The sequence below is a fragment of the Triturus cristatus genome, chromosome 11 (assembly GCF_964204655.1).
Source record: "Triturus cristatus chromosome 11, aTriCri1.1, whole genome shotgun sequence".
NCBI classification, from domain to species: domain Eukaryota; kingdom Metazoa; phylum Chordata; class Amphibia; order Caudata; family Salamandridae; genus Triturus; species Triturus cristatus.
Genome location: NC_140594.1, coordinates 1138742523 through 1138761233, shown reverse-complemented (window position 1 = coordinate 1138761233; position 18711 = coordinate 1138742523). Strand labels below are relative to the sequence as shown.

The 18711-nt window shown below is 45.1% G+C and overlaps 4 non-coding genes across 4 annotated transcripts; all 4 read right to left on the bottom strand.

Moving 5' to 3' along the window:
- Positions 1-289: 289 nt before the first annotated feature.
- Positions 290-361, bottom strand: TRNAG-CCC (transfer RNA glycine (anticodon CCC)). The gene has a single exon. It is a non-coding gene; the product is annotated as a tRNA-Gly (tRNA).
- Positions 362-1875: 1514 nt separating this feature from the next.
- On the bottom strand, positions 1876-1947 carry TRNAG-CCC (transfer RNA glycine (anticodon CCC)). Its single transcript has one exon. It is a non-coding gene; the product is annotated as a tRNA-Gly (tRNA).
- Positions 1948-9809: 7862 nt separating this feature from the next.
- TRNAG-UCC (transfer RNA glycine (anticodon UCC)) lies at positions 9810-9881 on the bottom strand. Its single transcript has one exon. It is a non-coding gene; the product is annotated as a tRNA-Gly (tRNA).
- A 1528-nt stretch (positions 9882-11409) lies between these two features.
- On the bottom strand, positions 11410-11481 carry TRNAG-CCC (transfer RNA glycine (anticodon CCC)). Its single transcript has one exon. It is a non-coding gene; the product is annotated as a tRNA-Gly (tRNA).
- Between the last annotated feature and the right edge of the window lie 7230 nt (positions 11482-18711).

Sequence of the window (18711 nt, the reverse complement as noted above, 5' to 3'; positions counted from 1 at the left end):
TTTTTAATATAGAGATGCTAGAGTTAGAATGTCTGGTCGGGGTTCAGCCCTTTCATTGTCTACCGCCCGCAACATATTTATTACCAGCACATGTGAGTGGTGACTCTGCTTTTTGGAAAATAGCATCTAATAGGACAATGAATGTAGCAGATGGGGCGATCGAGATGCCTGCCTAAGTATTTCATTTTTTTTTTAATTTAACGTTTGCTCAATCTGTTCATGATATTTCCGTTTTGTGACATGTTGCATTAAAACAAATCCTGCTTGGAGAACATATAAAAATTTGCACTGCATTGGCCGGGAATCGAACCCGGGTCAACTGCTTGGGAAGCAGCTATGCTCACCACTATACCACCAACGCCCTATGATGTGAGTGCTCTCGGTTCTAAAGATTACAACCCCGAGTTCAATGACTATCTTGCACCAGTTTCAATGGTGCATTTGGTTTAGATACCAACATGAAAAGCAGTAGAAAGTTTCTTGTAGAGGGTAAGGAACTGGGTATTGAAACCAAGGCCAAATCTGTGCAGAAGAGAAGAAATGGAAAGCAGTAGTACAAATAGTGGAAATGAACATATTTAGGCAGCATTGGAAGCAAAGCAGCGAAGAGAAAGAGAGTGCCTTCCATGAAATGCCCAGGAGAATGATAAGAGCAGAACGAAAAGGCAAGAATGACATTCAAAGCATGCCCAGAAAAACGTGTGACGGTCCCACCAGTCATTTATGCTTATAATTGGGTATCTTTACTTTCAAAGTATGGGGTTGATCCTTTGGCGATCACTCTCTTGTATTTCAGCAGAGACAGATAGTTGAGAAGTCTTTTCTCACATAGCTAGCACAAGCCTGCGCTTTTCCTTGCTGGTAGCGTGGAAATGACAGATTGGTCCTCAGAGGAAAAATCAAGTAACATTAGCAGAGGATGGTTTCGATCCATCGACCTCTGGGTTATGGGCCCAGCACGCTTCCGCTGCGCCACTCTGCTCCCTTGTAAAAGTGTTCTCTTTATGCAGATGAGGAGTTTTCAGCGAAGTGGCGAGGGATTGGTGGGTCTCGCTCCTCATTTGCCTAAGCATGCTGCAATGTATGCTGGGTGCAGAAAATCTTCATCTTCTCGTCTCACAGTCAGTCATAACTGAAAGTGCAGACCCTCTTGGGAACTAGCAGTTTCAGGCCTTTACCAAGATAGCAGCTCTCTAACCCTCTCCTCTCTCTTTGATCCTAGCGCTAGCATGCTCAGGATTTGATTTTAACTGGGAGCCAGAGATCTACCCGGTGAGGGCGAGGCTTTTGAGCGTTTGGGAGCGTTCGGGACGTGAGGACGTTGGACAGGAAATGTTGCCATCTTGAAATATCCAACCTTCCTGCTGTCGTGAGAGGCTCTTTCCATGGACATCTGCCTCTTGGAGTCCTCTCAACTTGCTCTCTGATATAACATTTTGTGAGCTGCAGTTACATCCGATGGCTACAAGGTGGCGCTGCATTCAGGTGAGAGAACAAGTGTGCACAAAATCGTTGGGGACTTTTGCCAGATTCATCGGTGGATCTTGCCTACTTTTATTCACACGCTAGATATTGCCTAGAAATGATTTTTAATATAGAGATGCTAGAGTTAGAATGTCTGGTCGGGGTTCAGCCCTTTCATTGTCTACCGGCCGCAACATATTTATTACCAGCACATGTGAGTGGTGACTCTGCTTTTTGGAAAATAGCATCTAATAGGACAATGAATGTAGCAGATGGGGCGATCGAGATGCCTTCCTAAGTATTTCATTTTTTTTTTAATTTAACGTTTGCTCAATCTGTTCATGATATTTCCGTTTTGTGACATGTTGCATTAAAACAAATCCTGCTTGGAGAACATATAAAAATTTGCACTGCATTGGCCGGGAATCGAACCCGGGTCAACTGCTTGGGAAGCAGCTATGCTCACCACTATACCACCAACGCCCTATGATGTGAGTGCTCTCGGTTCTAAAGATTACAACCCCGAGTTCAATGACTATCTTGCACCAGTTTCAATGGTGCATTTGGTTTAGATACCAACATGAAAAGCAGTAGAAAGTTTCTTGTAGAGGGTAAGGAACTGGGTATTGAAACCAAGGCCAAATCTGTGCAGAAGAGAAGAAATGGAAAGCAGTAGTACAAATAGTGGAAATGAACATATTTAGGCAGCATTGGAAGCAAAGCAGCGAAGAGAAAGAGAGTGCCTTCCATGAAATGCCCAGGAGAATGATAAGAGCAGAACGAAAAGGCAAGAATGACATTCAAAGCATGCCCAGAAAAACGTGTGACGGTCCCACCAGTCATTTATGCTTATAATTGGGTATCTTTACTTTCAAAGTATGGGGTTGATCCTTTGGCGATCACTCTCTTGTATTTCAGCAGAGACAGATAGTTGAGAAGTCTTTTCTCACATAGCTAGCACAAGCCTGCGCTTTTCCTTGCTGGTAGCGTGGAAATGACAGATTGGTCCTCAGAAGAAAAAAAAAGAAATATTATAGCAGAGGATGGTTTCGATCCATCGACCTCTGGGTTATGGGCCCAGCACGCTTCCGCTGCGCCACTCTGCTCCCTTGTAAAAGTGTTCTCTTTATGCAGAGGAGGAGCTTTCAGCGGAGTGGCAAGGGATTGGTGGGGCTCTCTCCTCATTTGCCTAAGCATGTCGCAAGGTATGCTGGGTGCAGAAAATCTTCATCTTCCCCTCTCACAGTCAGTCATAACTGAAAGTGCAGACCCTCTTCGGCACTAGCCGTTTCAGGCCTTTACCAGGACAGGAGCTCTCTGACCCTCTCTTCTCTCTGTGATCCTAGCGCTAGCATGCTCAGGATTTGGCTTTACCTGAGAGCCAGAGATCTACCCGGTGTGAGGCTTTTGCGCGTTTGGGAGCGTTTGGGACGTGAGAGGACGTTGGACAGGAAACTATGCCAATTTGAAGTATCCACCCTTCCTGCTGCAGTCAGAGACTCTTTCCGTGGCCATCTGCTTCTTGGAGTCCTCTCAACTTGGCCTCTGATAAAACATTTTGAGAGCCGCAGTTACCTCCGATGGCTACAAGGTGGCGCTGCATTCAGGTGAGAGCACAAGTATGCACAAAATCGTTGGGACTTTTGCTAGATTTATCGGGGGATCTTGCCAATTTTTTGAAAGGCTAGATATTGCCTAGAAATGCATTTTAACCTAGAGATGCTGGAGTTATAATGTCTGATCGGGGCTCGGCCCTTTCATTGTCTACCCCCTGCAACATATTTATTACCAGCACATGTGAGTGGTGACTCTGCTTTATGGAAAATAGTATATATTAGGACAATGAATGTAGCAGATGGGGCGATCGAGATGCATGCCTACGTATTTGTGTATTTTTTTTATATACCGGCTGATTAACCTGTTTATGATATTTCCGTTTTGTGACATATTGCATTAAAATATATCCTGCCTGGAGACTATATAAATATTTGTATTGCGTTGGCCAGGAATCGAACCCGGGTCAACTGCTTGGAAGGCAGCTATGCTCACCACTATACCACCAACGCTCTCTGACATGTGTGCTCTCAGTTCTAGACATTACAACCCCGAGTTCAGAGACTATCTTGCACCAGCTTCAATGGTGCATTTGGTTTAGATACAACCATGAAAAGCAGTGGAAATTTTCTTGCAGACGGTAAGAAACTGGGGATTGAAACCAAGGATAAAGCTGTGCAGAAGAGAAGAAATGGAAAGAAGCAGCACCAATAGTGAATATGAGCATCTTTAGGCAGCTTTGGAAGCAAAGCAGCGAAGAGAAAGAGAGTGCCTTCCATGAAATGCCCAGAAGATTGATAAGTGCAGAACAAAAAGGCAAGAATTAAATTCAAAGCGTGCCCGGAAAAACATGTGAAGGTCCCACCAGTCATTTATGCTTATAATTGGGTATCTTCACTTTCAAAGTATGGGGTTGATCCTTTGATGATCACTTTCTTGTATTTCAGCAGAGACAGATAGTTGAGAAGTCTTTTCTCACCTAGCTAGCACAAGCCTGCGTTTTTCCATGCTGGCAGCGTGGAAATGAAAGATTGGTCCTCAGAGGAAAAATCAAGTAACATTAGCAGAGGATGGTTTCGATCCATCGACCTCTGGGTTATGGGCCCAGCACGCTTCCGCTGCGCCACTCTGCTCCCTTGTAAAAGTGTTCTCTTTATGCAGATGAGGAGCTTTCAGCGAAGTGGCGAGGGATTGGTGGGTCTCGCTCCTCATTTGCCTAAGCATGCTGCAATGTATGCTGGGTGCAGAAAATCTTCATCTTCTCGTCTCACAGTCAGTCATAACTGAAAGTGCAGACCCTCTTGGGAACTAGCAGTTTCAGGCCTTTACCAAGATAGCAGCTCTCTAACCCTCTCCTCTCTCTTTGATCCTAGCGCTAGCATGCTCAGGATCTGATTTTAACTGGGAGCCAGAGATCTACCCGGTGAGGGCTTGCCCGGTGTGAGGCTTTTGAGCGTTTGGGAGCGTTTGGGAGCGTTGAGGACGTTGGACAGGAAATGTTGCCATCTTGAAATATCCAACCTTCCTGCTGTCGTGAGAGGCTCTTTCCATGGACATCTGCCTCTTGGAGTCCTCTCAACTTGCTCTCTGATATAACATTTTGTGAGCTGCAGTTACATCCGATGGCTACAAGGTGGCGCTGCATTCAGGTGAGAGAACAAGTGTGCACAAAATCGTTGGGGACTTTTGCCAGATTCATCGGTGGATCTTGCCTACTTTTATTCACACGCTAGATATTGCCTAGAAATGATTTTTAATATAGAGATGCTAGAGTTAGAATGTCTGGTCGGGGTTCAGCCCTTTCATTGTCTACCGGCCGCAACATATTTATTACCAGCACATGTGAGTGGTGACTCTGCTTTTTGGAAAATAGCATCTAATAGGACAATGAATGTAGCAGATGGGGCGATCGAGATGCCTGCCTAAGTATTTCATTTTTTTAAAAATTTAACGTCTGATTAATCTGTTCATGATATTTCCGTTTTGTGACATGTTGCATTAAAACAAATCCTGCTTGGAGAACATATAAAAATTTGCACTGCATTGGCCGGGAATCGAACCTGGGTCAACTGCTTGGGAAGCAGCTATGCTCACCACTATACCACCAACGCCCTATGATGTGGGTGCTCTCGGTTCTAAAGATTACAACCCCGAGTTCAATGACTATCTTGCACCAGTTTCAATGGTGCATTTGGTTTAGATACCAACATGAAAAGCAGTAGAAAGTTTCTTGTAGAGGGTAAGGAACTGGGGATCGAAACCAAGGCCAAATCTGTGCAGAAGAGAAGAAATGGAAAGCAGTAGTACAAATAGTGGAAATGAACATATTTAGGCAGCATTGGAAGCAAAGCAGCGAAGGGAAAGAGAGTGCCTTCCATGAAATGCCCAGGAGAATGATAAGAGCAGAACGAAAAGGCAAGAATGACATTCAAAGCATGCCCAGAAAAACGTGTGACAGTCCCACCAGTCATTTATGCTTATAATTGGGTATCTTTACTTTCAAAGTATGGGGTTGATCCTTTGGCGATCACTCTCTTGTATTTCAGCAGAGACAGATAGTTGAGAAGTCTTTTCTCACATAGCTAGCACAAGCCTGCGCTTTTCCTTGCTGGTAGCGTGGAAATGACAGATTGGTCCTCAGAAGAAAAAACAAGAAATATTATAGCAGAGGATGGTTTCGATCCATCGACCTCTGGGTTATGGGCCCAGCACGCTTCCGCTGCGCCACTCTGCTCCCTTGTAAAAGTGTTTTCTTTATGCAGAGGAGGAGCTTTCAGCGGAGTGGCAAGGGATTGGTGGGGCTCTCTCCTCATTTGCCTAAGCATGTCGCAAGGTATGCTGGGTGCAGAAAATCTTCATCTTCCCCTCTCACAGTCAGTCATAACTGAAAGTGCAGACCCTCTTCGGCACTAGCCGTTTCAGGGCTTTACCAGGACAGGAGCTCTCTGACCCTCTCTTCTCTCTGTGATCCTAGCGCTAGCATGCTCAGGATTTGGCTTTACCTGAGAGCCAGAGATCTACCCGGTGTGAGGCTTTTGTTCGTTTGGGAGCGTTTGGGACGTGAGAGGACGTTGGACAGGAAACTATGCCAATTTGAAGTATCCACCCTTCCTGCTGCAGTCAGAGGCTCTTTCCGTGGCCATCTGCTTCTTGGAGTCCTCTCAACTTGGCCTCTGATAAAAACATTTTGAGAGCCGCAGTTACCTCCAATGGCTACAAGGTAGCGCTGCATTCAGGTGAGAGCACAAGTATGCACAAAATCGTTGGGACTTTTGCTAGATTTATCGGGGGATCTTGCCAATTTTTTGAAAGGCTAGATATTGCCCAGAAATGCTTTTTAACCTAGAGATGCTGGAGTTATAATGTCTGATCGGGGCTCGGCCCTTTCATTGTCTGCCCCCTGCAACATATTTATTACCAGCACATGTGAGTGGTGACTCTGCTTTATGGAAAATAGTATATATTAGGACAATGAATGTAGCAGATGGGGCGATCGAGATGCCTGCCTACGTATTTGTTTATTTTTTTTTATATACCGGCTGATTAACCTGTTTATGATATTTCCGTTTTGTGATATATTGCATTAAAATATATCCTGCCTGGAGAATATATAAATATTTGCATGGCGTTGGCCGGGAATCGAACCCAGGTCAACTGCTTGGAAGGCAGCTATGCTCACCACTATACCACCAACGCTCTCTGACATGTGTGCTCTCAGTTCTAGACATTACAACCCCGAGTTCAGTGACTATCTTGCACCAGCTTCAATGGTGCATTTGGTTTAGATACCAACATGAAAAGCAGTGGAAATTTTCTTGCAGACGGTAAGAAACTGGGGATTGAAACCAAGGATAAAGCTGTGCAGAAGAGAAGAAATGGAAAGAAGCAGCACCAATAGTGAATATGAGCATCTTTAGGCAGCTTTGGAAGCAAAGCAGCAAAGAGAAAGAGAGTGCCTTCCATGAAATGCCCAGAAGATTGATAAGTGCAGAACAAAAAGGCAAGAATGAAATTCAAAGCGTGCCCGGAAAAACATGTGAAGGCCCCACCAGTCATTTATGCTTATAATTGGGTATCTTTACTTTCAAAGTGTGGGGTTGATCCTTTGATGATCACTTTCTTGTATTTCAGCAGAGACAGATAGTTGAGAAGTCTTTTCTCACCTAGCTAGCACAAGCCTGCGTTTTTCCATGCTGGCAGCGTGGAAATGAAAGATTGGTCCTCAGAGGAAAAATCAAGTAACATTAGCAGAGGATGGTTTCGATCCATCGACCTCTGGGTTATGGGCCCAGCACGCTTCCGCTGCGCCACTCTGCTCCCTTGTAAAAGTGCTCTCTTTATGCAGATGAGGAGCTTTCACCGAAGTGACAAGGGATTGGCGGGTCTCGCTCCTCATTTGCCTAAGCATGCTGCAATGTATGCTGGGTGCAGAAAATCTTCATCTTCTCGTCTCACAGTCAGTCATAACTGAAAGTGCAGACCCTCTTGGGAACTAGCAGTTTCAGGCCTTTACCAAGATAGCAGCTCTCTAACCCTCTCCTCTCTCTTTGATCCTAGCGCTAGCATGCTCAGGATTTGATTTTAACTGGGAGCCAGAGATCTACCCAGTGAGGGCTTGCCCGGTGTGAGGCTTTTGAGCGTTTGGGAGCGTTGAGGACGTTGAACAGGAAATGTTGCCATCTTGAAATATCCAACCTTCCTGCTGTCGTGAGAGGCTCTTTCCATGGACATCTGCCTCTTGGAGTCCTCTCAACTTGCCCTCTGATATAACATTTTGTGAGCTGCAGTTACATCCGATGGCTACAAGGTGGCGCTGCATTCAGGTGAGAGAACAAGTGTGCACAAAATCGTTGGGGACTTTTGCCAGATTCATCGGTGGATCTTGCCTACTTTTATTCACATGCTAGATATTGCCTAGAAATGCTTTTTAATATAGAGATGCTAGAGTTAGAATGTCTGGTCGGGGTTCAGCCCTTTCATTGTCTACCGCCCGCAAGATATTTATTACCAGCACATGTGAGTGGTACTCTGCTTTTTGGAAAATAGCATCTAATAGGACAATGAATGTAGCAGATGGGGCGATCGAGATGCCTGCCTAAGTATTTCATTTTGTTTTAAATTTAACGTCTGATTAATCTGTTCATGATATTTCCGTTTTGTGACATGTTGCATTAAAACAAATCCTGCTTGGAGAACATATAAAAATTTGCACTGCATTGGCTGGGAATCGAACCCGGGTCAACTGCTTGGGAAGCAGCTATACTCACACCTATACCACCAACGCCCTATGATGTGGGTGCTCTCGGTTCTAAAGATTACAACCCCGAGTTCAATGACTATCTTGCACCAGTTTCAATGGTGCATTTGGTTTAGATACCAACATGAAAAGCAGTAGAAAGTTTCTTGTAGAGGGTAAGGAACTGGGGATTGAAACCAAGGCCAAATCTGTGCAGAAGTGAAGAAATGGAAAGCAGTAGTACAAATAGTGGAAATGAACATAGGCAGCATTGGAAGCAAAGCAGCGAAGAGAAAGAGAGTGCCTTCCATGAAATGCCCTGGAGAATGATAAGAGCAGAACGAAAAGGCAAGAATTACATTCAAAGCATGCCCAGAAAAACGTGTGACGGTCCCACCAGTCATTTATGCTTATAATTGGGTATCTTTACTTTCAAAGTATGGGGTTGATCCTTTGGCGATCACTCTCTTGTATTTCAGCAGAGACAGATAGTTGAGAAGTCTTTTCTCACATAGCTAGCACAAGCCTGCGCTTTTCCTTGCTGGTAGCGTGAAAATGACAGATTGGTCCTCAGAAGATAAAACAAGAAATATTATAGCAGAGGATGGTTTCGATCCATCGACCTCTGGGTTATGGGCCCAGCACGCTTCCGCTGCGCCACTCTGCTCCCTTGTAAAAGTGTTCTCTTTATGCAGAGGAGGAGCTTTCAGCGGAGTGGCAAGGGATTGGTGGGGCTCTCTCCTCATTTGCCTAAGCATGTCGCAAGGTATGCTGGGTGCAGAAAATCTTCATCTTCCCCTCTCACAGTCAGTCATAACTGAAAGTGCAGACCCTCTTCGGCACTAGCCGTTTCAGGCCTTTACCAGGACAGGAGCTCTCTGACCCTCTCTTCTCTCTGTGATCCTAGCGCTAGCATGCTCAGGATTTGGCTTTACCTGAGAGCCAGAGATCTACCCGGTGTGAGGCTTTTGCGCGTTTGGGAGCGTTTGGGACGTGAGAGGACGTTGGACAGGAAACTATGCCAATTTGAAGTATCCACCCTTCCTGCTGCAGTCAGAGGCTCTTTCCGTGGCCATCTGCTTCTTGGAGTCCTCTCAACTTGGCCTCTGATAAAACATTTTGAGAGCCGCAGTTACCTCCGATGGCTACAAGGTGGCGCTACATTCAGGTGAGAGCACAAGTATGCACAAAATCGTTGGGACTTTTGCTAGATTTATCGGGGGATCTTGCCAATTTTTTGAAAGGCTAGATATTGCCTAGAAATGCTTTTTGACCTAGAGATGCTGGAGTTATAATGTCTGATCGGGGCTCGGCCCTTTCATTGTCTGCCCCCTGCAACATCTTTATTACCAGCACATGTGAGTGGTGACTCTGCTTTATGGAAAATAGTATATATTAGGACAATGAATGTAGCAGATGGGGCGATCGAGATGCCTGCCTACGTATTTGTTTATTTTTTTTATATACCGGCTGATTAACCTGTTTATGATATTTCCGTTTTGTGACATATTGCATTAAAATATATCCTGCCTGGAGAATATATAAATATTTGCATTGCGTTGGCCGGGAATCGAACCCAGGTCAACTGCTTGGAAGGCAGCTATGCTCACCACTATACCACCAACGCTCTCTGACATGTGTGCTCTCAGTTCTAGACATTACAACCCCGAGTTCAGTGACTATCTTGCACCAGCTTCAATGGTGCATTTGGTTTTCGATACCAACATGAAAAGCAGTGGAAATTTTCTTGCAGACGGTAAGAAACTGGGAATTGAAACCAAGGATAAAGCTGTGCAGAAGAGAAGAAATGGAAAGAATCAGCACCAATAGTGAATATGAGCATCTTTAGGCAGCTTTGGAAGCAAAGCAGCGAAGAGAAAGAGAGTGCCTTCCATGAAATGCCCAGAAGATTGATAAGTGCAGAACAAAAAGGCAAGAATTAAATTCAAAGCGTGCCCGGAAAAACATGTGAAGGTCCCACCAGTCATTTATGCTTATAATTGGGTATCTTTACTTTCAAAGTATGGGGTTGATCCTTTGATGATCACTTTCTTGTATTTCAGCAGAGACAGATAGTTGAGAAGTCTTTTCTCACCTAGCTAGCACAAGCCTGCGTTTTTCCATGCTGGCAGCGTGGAAATGAAAGATTGGTCCTCAGAGGAAAAATCAAGTAACATTAGCAGAGGATGGTTTCGATCCATCGACCTCTGGGTTATGGGCCCAGCACGCTTCCGCTGCGCCACTCTGCTCCCTTGTAAAAGTGTTCTCTTTATGCAGATGAGGAGCTTTCAGCGAAGTGGCGAGGGATTGGTGGGTCTCGCTCCTCATTTGCCTAAGCATGCTGCAATGTATGCTGGGTGCAGAAAATCTTCATCTTCTCGTCTCACAGTCAGTCATAACTGAAAGTGCAGACCCTCTTGGGAACTAGCAGTTTCAGGCCTTTACCAAGATAGCAGCTCTCTAACCCTCTCCTCTCTCTTTGATCCTAGCGCTAGCATGCTCAGGATCTGATTTTAACTGGGAGCCAGAGATCTACCCGGTGAGGGCTTGCCCGGTGTGAGGCTTTTGAGCGTTTGGGAGCGTTTGGGAGCGTTGAGGACGTTGGACAGGAAATGTTGCCATCTTGAAATATCCAACCTTCCTGCTGTCGTGAGAGGCTCTTTCCATGGACATCTGCCTCTTGGAGTCCTCTCAACTTGCTCTCTGATATAACATTTTGTGAGCTGCAGTTACATCCGATGGCTACAAGGTGGCGCTGCATTCAGGTGAGAGAACAAGTGTGCACAAAATCGTTGGGGACTTTTGCCAGATTCATCGGTGGATCTTGCCTACTTTTATTCACACGCTAGATATTGCCTAGAAATGATTTTTAATATAGAGATGCTAGAGTTAGAATGTCTGGTCGGGGTTCAGCCCTTTCATTGTCTACCGGCCGCAACATATTTATTACCAGCACATGTGAGTGGTGACTCTGCTTTTTGGAAAATAGCATCTAATAGGACAATGAATGTAGCAGATGGGGCGATCGAGATGCCTTCCTAAGTATTTCATTTTTTTTTTAATTTAACGTTTGCTCAATCTGTTCATGATATTTCCGTTTTGTGACATGTTGCATTAAAACAAATCCTGCTTGGAGAACATATAAAAATTTGCACTGCATTGGCCGGGAATCGAACCCGGGTCAACTGCTTGGGAAGCAGCTATGCTCACCACTATACCACCAACGCCCTATGATGTGAGTGCTCTCGGTTCTAAAGATTACAACCCCGAGTTCAATGACTATCTTGCACCAGTTTCAATGGTGCATTTGGTTTAGATACCAACATGAAAAGCAGTAGAAAGTTTCTTGTAGAGGGTAAGGAACTGGGTATTGAAACCAAGGCCAAATCTGTGCAGAAGAGAAGAAATGGAAAGCAGTAGTACAAATAGTGGAAATGAACATATTTAGGCAGCATTGGAAGCAAAGCAGCGAAGAGAAAGAGAGTGCCTTCCATGAAATGCCCAGGAGAATGATAAGAGCAGAACGAAAAGGCAAGAATGACATTCAAAGCATGCCCAGAAAAACGTGTGACGGTCCCACCAGTCATTTATGCTTATAATTGGGTATCTTTACTTTCAAAGTATGGGGTTGATCCTTTGGCGATCACTCTCTTGTATTTCAGCAGAGACAGATAGTTGAGAAGTCTTTTCTCACATAGCTAGCACAAGCCTGCGCTTTTCCTTGCTGGTAGCGTGGAAATGACAGATTGGTCCTCAGAAGAAAAAAAAAGAAATATTATAGCAGAGGATGGTTTCGATCCATCGACCTCTGGGTTATGGGCCCAGCACGCTTCCGCTGCGCCACTCTGCTCCCTTGTAAAAGTGTTCTCTTTATGCAGAGGAGGAGCTTTCAGCGGAGTGGCAAGGGATTGGTGGGGCTCTCTCCTCATTTGCCTAAGCATGTCGCAAGGTATGCTGGGTGCAGAAAATCTTCATCTTCCCCTCTCACAGTCAGTCATAACTGAAAGTGCAGACCCTCTTCGGCACTAGCCGTTTCAGGCCTTTACCAGGACAGGAGCTCTCTGACCCTCTCTTCTCTCTGTGATCCTAGCGCTAGCATGCTCAGGATTTGGCTTTACCTGAGAGCCAGAGATCTACCCGGTGTGAGGCTTTTGCGCGTTTGGGAGCGTTTGGGACGTGAGAGGACGTTGGACAGGAAACTATGCCAATTTGAAGTATCCACCCTTCCTGCTGCAGTCAGAGACTCTTTCCGTGGCCATCTGCTTCTTGGAGTCCTCTCAACTTGGCCTCTGATAAAACATTTTGAGAGCCGCAGTTACCTCCGATGGCTACAAGGTGGCGCTGCATTCAGGTGAGAGCACAAGTATGCACAAAATCGTTGGGACTTTTGCTAGATTTATCGGGGGATCTTGCCAATTTTTTGAAAGGCTAGATATTGCCTAGAAATGCATTTTAACCTAGAGATGCTGGAGTTATAATGTCTGATCGGGGCTCGGCCCTTTCATTGTCTACCCCCTGCAACATATTTATTACCAGCACATGTGAGTGGTGACTCTGCTTTATGGAAAATAGTATATATTAGGACAATGAATGTAGCAGATGGGGCGATCGAGATGCATGCCTACGTATTTGTGTATTTTTTTTATATACCGGCTGATTAACCTGTTTATGATATTTCCGTTTTGTGACATATTGCATTAAAATATATCCTGCCTGGAGACTATATAAATATTTGTATTGCGTTGGCCAGGAATCGAACCCGGGTCAACTGCTTGAAAGGCAGCTATGCTCACCACTATACCACCAACGCTCTCTGACATGTGTGCTCTCAGTTCTAGACATTACAACCCCGAGTTCAGAGACTATCTTGCACCAGCTTCAATGGTGCATTTGGTTTAGATACAACCATGAAAAGCAGTGGAAATTTTCTTGCAGACGGTAAGAAACTGGGGATTGAAACCAAGGATAAAGCTGTGCAGAAGAGAAGAAATGGAAAGAAGCAGCACCAATAGTGAATATGAGCATCTTTAGGCAGCTTTGGAAGCAAAGCAGCGAAGAGAAAGAGAGTGCCTTCCATGAAATGCCCAGAAGATTGATAAGTGCAGAACAAAAAGGCAAGAATTAAATTCAAAGCGTGCCCGGAAAAACATGTGAAGGTCCCACCAGTCATTTATGCTTATAATTGGGTATCTTCACTTTCAAAGTATGGGGTTGATCCTTTGATGATCACTTTCTTGTATTTCAGCAGAGACAGATAGTTGAGAAGTCTTTTCTCACCTAGCTAGCACAAGCCTGCGTTTTTCCATGCTGGCAGCGTGGAAATGAAAGATTGGTCCTCAGAGGAAAAATCAAGTAACATTAGCAGAGGATGGTTTCGATCCATCGACCTCTGGGTTATGGGCCCAGCACGCTTCCGCTGCGCCACTCTGCTCCCTTGTAAAAGTGTTCTCTTTATGCAGATGAGGAGCTTTCAGCGAAGTGGCGAGGGATTGGTGGGTCTCGCTCCTCATTTGCCTAAGCATGCTGCAATGTATGCTGGGTGCAGAAAATCTTCATCTTCTCGTCTCACAGTCAGTCATAACTGAAAGTGCAGACCCTCTTGGGAACTAGCAGTTTCAGGCCTTTACCAAGATAGCAGCTCTCTAACCCTCTCCTCTCTCTTTGATCCTAGCGCTAGCATGCTCAGGATCTGATTTTAACTGGGAGCCAGAGATCTACCCGGTGAGGGCTTGCCCGGTGTGAGGCTTTTGAGCGTTTGGGAGCGTTTGGGAGCGTTGAGGACGTTGGACAGGAAATGTTGCCATCTTGAAATATCCAACCTTCCTGCTGTCGTGAGAGGCTCTTTCCATGGACATCTGCCTCTTGGAGTCCTCTCAACTTGCTCTCTGATATAACATTTTGTGAGCTGCAGTTACATCCGATGGCTACAAGGTGGTGCTGCATTCAGGTGAGAGAACAAGTGTGCACAAAATCGTTGGGGACTTTTGCCAGATTCATCGGTGGATCTTGCCTACTTTTATTCACACGCTAGATATTGCCTAGAAATGATTTTTAATATAGAGATGCTAGAGTTAGAATGTCTGGTCGGGGTTCAGCCCTTTCATTGTCTACCGGCCGCAACATATTTATTACCAGCACATGTGAGTGGTGACTCTGCTTTTTGGAAAATAGCATCTAATAGGACAATGAATGTAGCAGATGGGGCGATCGAGATGCCTGCCTAAGTATTTCATTTTTTTAAAAATTTAACGTCTGATTAATCTGTTCATGATATTTCCGTTTTGTGACATGTTGCATTAAAACAAATCCTGCTTGGAGAACATATAAAAATTTGCACTGCATTGGCCGGGAATCGAACCTGGGTCAACTGCTTGGGAAGCAGCTATGCTCACCACTATACCACCAACGCCCTATGATGTGGGTGCTCTCGGTTCTAAAGATTACAACCCCGAGTTCAATGACTATCTTGCACCAGTTTCAATGGTGCATTTGGTTTAGATACCAACATGAAAAGCAGTAGAAAGTTTCTTGTAGAGGGTAAGGAACTGGGGATCGAAACCAAGGCCAAATCTGTGCAGAAGAGAAGAAATGGAAAGCAGTAGTACAAATAGTGGAAATGAACATATTTAGGCAGCATTGGAAGCAAAGCAGCGAAGGGAAAGAGAGTGCCTTCCATGAAATGCCCAGGAGAATGATAAGAGCAGAACGAAAAGGCAAGAATGACATTCAAAGCATGCCCAGAAAAACGTGTGACAGTCCCACCAGTCATTTATGCTTATAATTGGGTATCTTTACTTTCAAAGTATGGGGTTGATCCTTTGGCGATCACTCTCTTGTATTTCAGCAGAGACAGATAGTTGAGAAGTCTTTTCTCACATAGCTAGCACAAGCCTGCGCTTTTCCTTGCTGGTAGCGTGGAAATGACAGATTGGTCCTCAGAAGAAAAAACAAGAAATATTATAGCAGAGGATGGTTTCGATCCATCGACCTCTGGGTTATGGGCCCAGCACGCTTCCGCTGCGCCACTCTGCTCCCTTGTAAAAGTGTTTTCTTTATGCAGAGGAGGAGCTTTCAGCGGAGTGGCAAGGGATTGGTGGGGCTCTCTCCTTATTTGCCTAAGCATGTCGCAAGGTATGCTGGGTGCAGAAAATCTTCATCTTCCCCTCTCACAGTCAGTCATAACTGAAAGTGCAGACCCTCTTCGGCACTAGCCGTTTCAGGGCTTTACCAGGACAGGAGCTCTCTGACCCTCTCTTCTCTCTGTGATCCTAGCGCTAGCATGCTCAGGATTTGGCTTTACCTGAGAGCCAGAGATCTACCCGGTGTGAGGCTTTTGTTCGTTTGGGAGCGTTTGGGACGTGAGAGGACGTTGGACAGGAAACTATGCCAATTTGAAGTATCCACCCTTCCTGCTGCAGTCAGAGGCTCTTTCCGTGGCCATCTGCTTCTTGGAGTCCTCTCAACTTGGCCTCTGATAAAAACATTTTGAGAGCCGCAGTTACCTCCAATGGCTACAAGGTGGCGCTGCATTCAGGTGAGAGCACAAGTATGCACAAAATCGTTGGGACTTTTGCTAGATTTATCGGGGGATCTTGCCAATTTTTTGAAAGGCTAGATATTGCCCAGAAATGCTTTTTAACCTAGAGATGCTGGAGTTATAATGTCTGATCGGGGCTCGGCCCTTTCATTGTCTGCCCCCTGCAACATATTTATTACCAGCACATGTGAGTGGTGACTCTGCTTTATGGAAAATAGTATATATTAGGACAATGAATGTAGCAGATGGGGCGATCGAGATGCCTGCCTACGTATTTGTTTATTTTTTTTTATATACCGGCTGATTAACCTGTTTATGATATTTCCGTTTTGTGATATATTGCATTAAAATATATCCTGCCTGGAGAATATATAAATATTTGCATGGCGTTGGCCGGGAATCGAACCCAGGTCAACTGCTTGGAAGGCAGCTATGCTCACCACTATACCACCAACGCTCTCTGACATGTGTGCTCTCAGTTCTAGACATTACAACCCCGAGTTCAGTGACTATCTTGCACCAGCTTCAATGGTGCATTTGGTTTAGATACCAACATGAAAAGCAGTGGAAATTTTCTTGCAGACGGTAAGAAACTGGGGATTGAAACCAAGGATAAAGCTGTGCAGAAGAGAAGAAATGGAAAGAAGCAGCACCAATAGTGAATATGAGCATCTTTAGGCAGCTTTGGAAGCAAAGCAGCAAAGAGAAAGAGAGTGCCTTCCATGAAATGCCCAGAAGATTGATAAGTGCAGAACAAAAAGGCAAGAATGAAATTCAAAGCGTGCCCGGAAAAACATGTGAAGGCCCCACCAGTCATTTATGCTTATAATTGGGTATCTTTACTTTCAAAGTGTGGGGTTGATCCTTTGATGATCACTTTCTTGTATTTCAGCAGAGACAGATAGTTGAGAAGTCTTTTCTCACCTAGCTAGCACAAGCCTGCGTTTTTCCATGCTGGCAGCGTGGAAATGAAAGATTGGTCCTCAGAGGAAAAATCAAGTAACATTAGCAGAGGATGGTTTCGATCCATCGACCTCTGGGTTATGGGCCCAGCACGCTTCCGCTGCGCCACTCTGCTCCCTTGTAAAAGTGCTCTCTTTATGCAGATGAGGAGCTTTCACCGAAGTGACAAGGGATTGGCGGGTCTCGCTCCTCATTTGCCTAAGCATGCTGCAATGTATGCTGGGTGCAGAAAATCTTCATCTTCTCGTCTCACAGTCAGTCATAACTGAAAGTGCAGACCCTCTTGGGAACTAGCAGTTTCAGGCCTTTACCAAGATAGCAGCTCTCTAACCCTCTCCTCTCTCTTTGATCCTAGCGCTAGCATGCTCAGGATTTGATTTTAACTGGGAGCCAGAGATCTACCCAGTGAGGGCTTGCCCGGTGTGAGGCTTTTGAGCGTTTGGGAGCGTTGAGGACGTTGAACAGGAAATGTTGCCATCTTGAAATATCCAACCTTCCTGCTGTCGTGAGAGGCTCTTTCCATGGACATCTGCCTCTTGGAGTCCTCTCAACTTGCCCTCTGATATAACATTTTGTGAGCTGCAGTTACATCCGATGGCTACAAGGTGGCGCTGCATTCAGGTGAGAGAACAAGTGTGCACAAAATCGTTGGGGACTTTTGCCAGATTCATCGGTGGATCTTGCCTACTTTTATTCACATGCTAGATATTGCCTAGAAATGCTTTTTAATATAGAGATGCTAGAGTTAGAATGTCTGGTCGGGGTTCAGCCCTTTCATTGTCTACCGCCCGCAAGATATTTATTACCAGCACATGTGAGTGGTACTCTGCTTTTTGGAAAATAGCATCTAATAGGACAATGAATGTAGCAGATGGGGCGATCGAGATGCCTGCCTAAGTATTTCATTTTGTTTTAAATTTAACGTCTGATTAATCTGTTCATGATATTTCCGTTTTGTGACATGTTGCATTAAAACAAATCCTGCTTGGAGAACATATAAAAATTTGCACTGCATTGGCTGGGAATCGAACCCAGGTCAACTGCTTGGGAAGCAGCTATACTCACACCTATACCACCAACGCCCTATGATGTGGGTGCTCTCGGTTCTAAAGATTACAACCCCGAGTTCAATGACTATCTTGCACCAGTTTCAATGGTGCATTTGGTTTAGATACCAACATGAAAAGCAGTAGAAAGTTTCTTGTAGAGGGTAAGGAACTGGGGATTGAAACCAAGGCCAAATCTGTGCAGAAGTGAAGAAATGGAAAGCAGTAGTACAAATAGTGGAAATGAACATAGGCAGCATTGGAAGCAAAGCAGCGAAGAGAAAGAGAGTGCCTTCCATGAAATGCCCTGGAGAATGATAAGAGCAGAACGAAAAGGCAAGAATTACATTCAAAGCATGCCCAGAAAAACGTGTGACGGTCCCACCAGTCATTTATGCTTATAATTGGGTATCTTTACTTTCAAAGTATGGGGTTGATCCTTTGGCGATCACTCTCTTGTATTTCAGCAGAGACAGATAGTTGAGAAGTCTTTTCTCACATAGCTAGCACAAGTCTGCGCTTTTCCTTGCTGGTAGCGTGGAAATGACAGATTGGTCCTCAGAAGATAAAACAAGAAATATTATAGCAGAGGATGGTTTCGATCCATCGACCTCTGGGTTATGGGCCCAGCACGCTTCCGCTGCGCCACTCTGCTCCCTTGTAAAAGTGTTCTCTTTATGCAGAGGAGGAGCTTTCAGCGGAGTGGCAAGGGATTGGTGGGGCTCTCTCCTCATTTGCCTAAGCATGTCGCAAGGTATGCTGGGTGCAGAAAATCTTCATCTTCCCCTCTCACAGTCAGTCATAACTGAAAGTGCAGACCCTCTTCGGCACTAGCCGTTTCAGGCCTTTACCAGGACAGGAGCTCTCTGACCCTCTCTTCTCTCTGTGATCCTAGCGCTAGCATGCTCAGG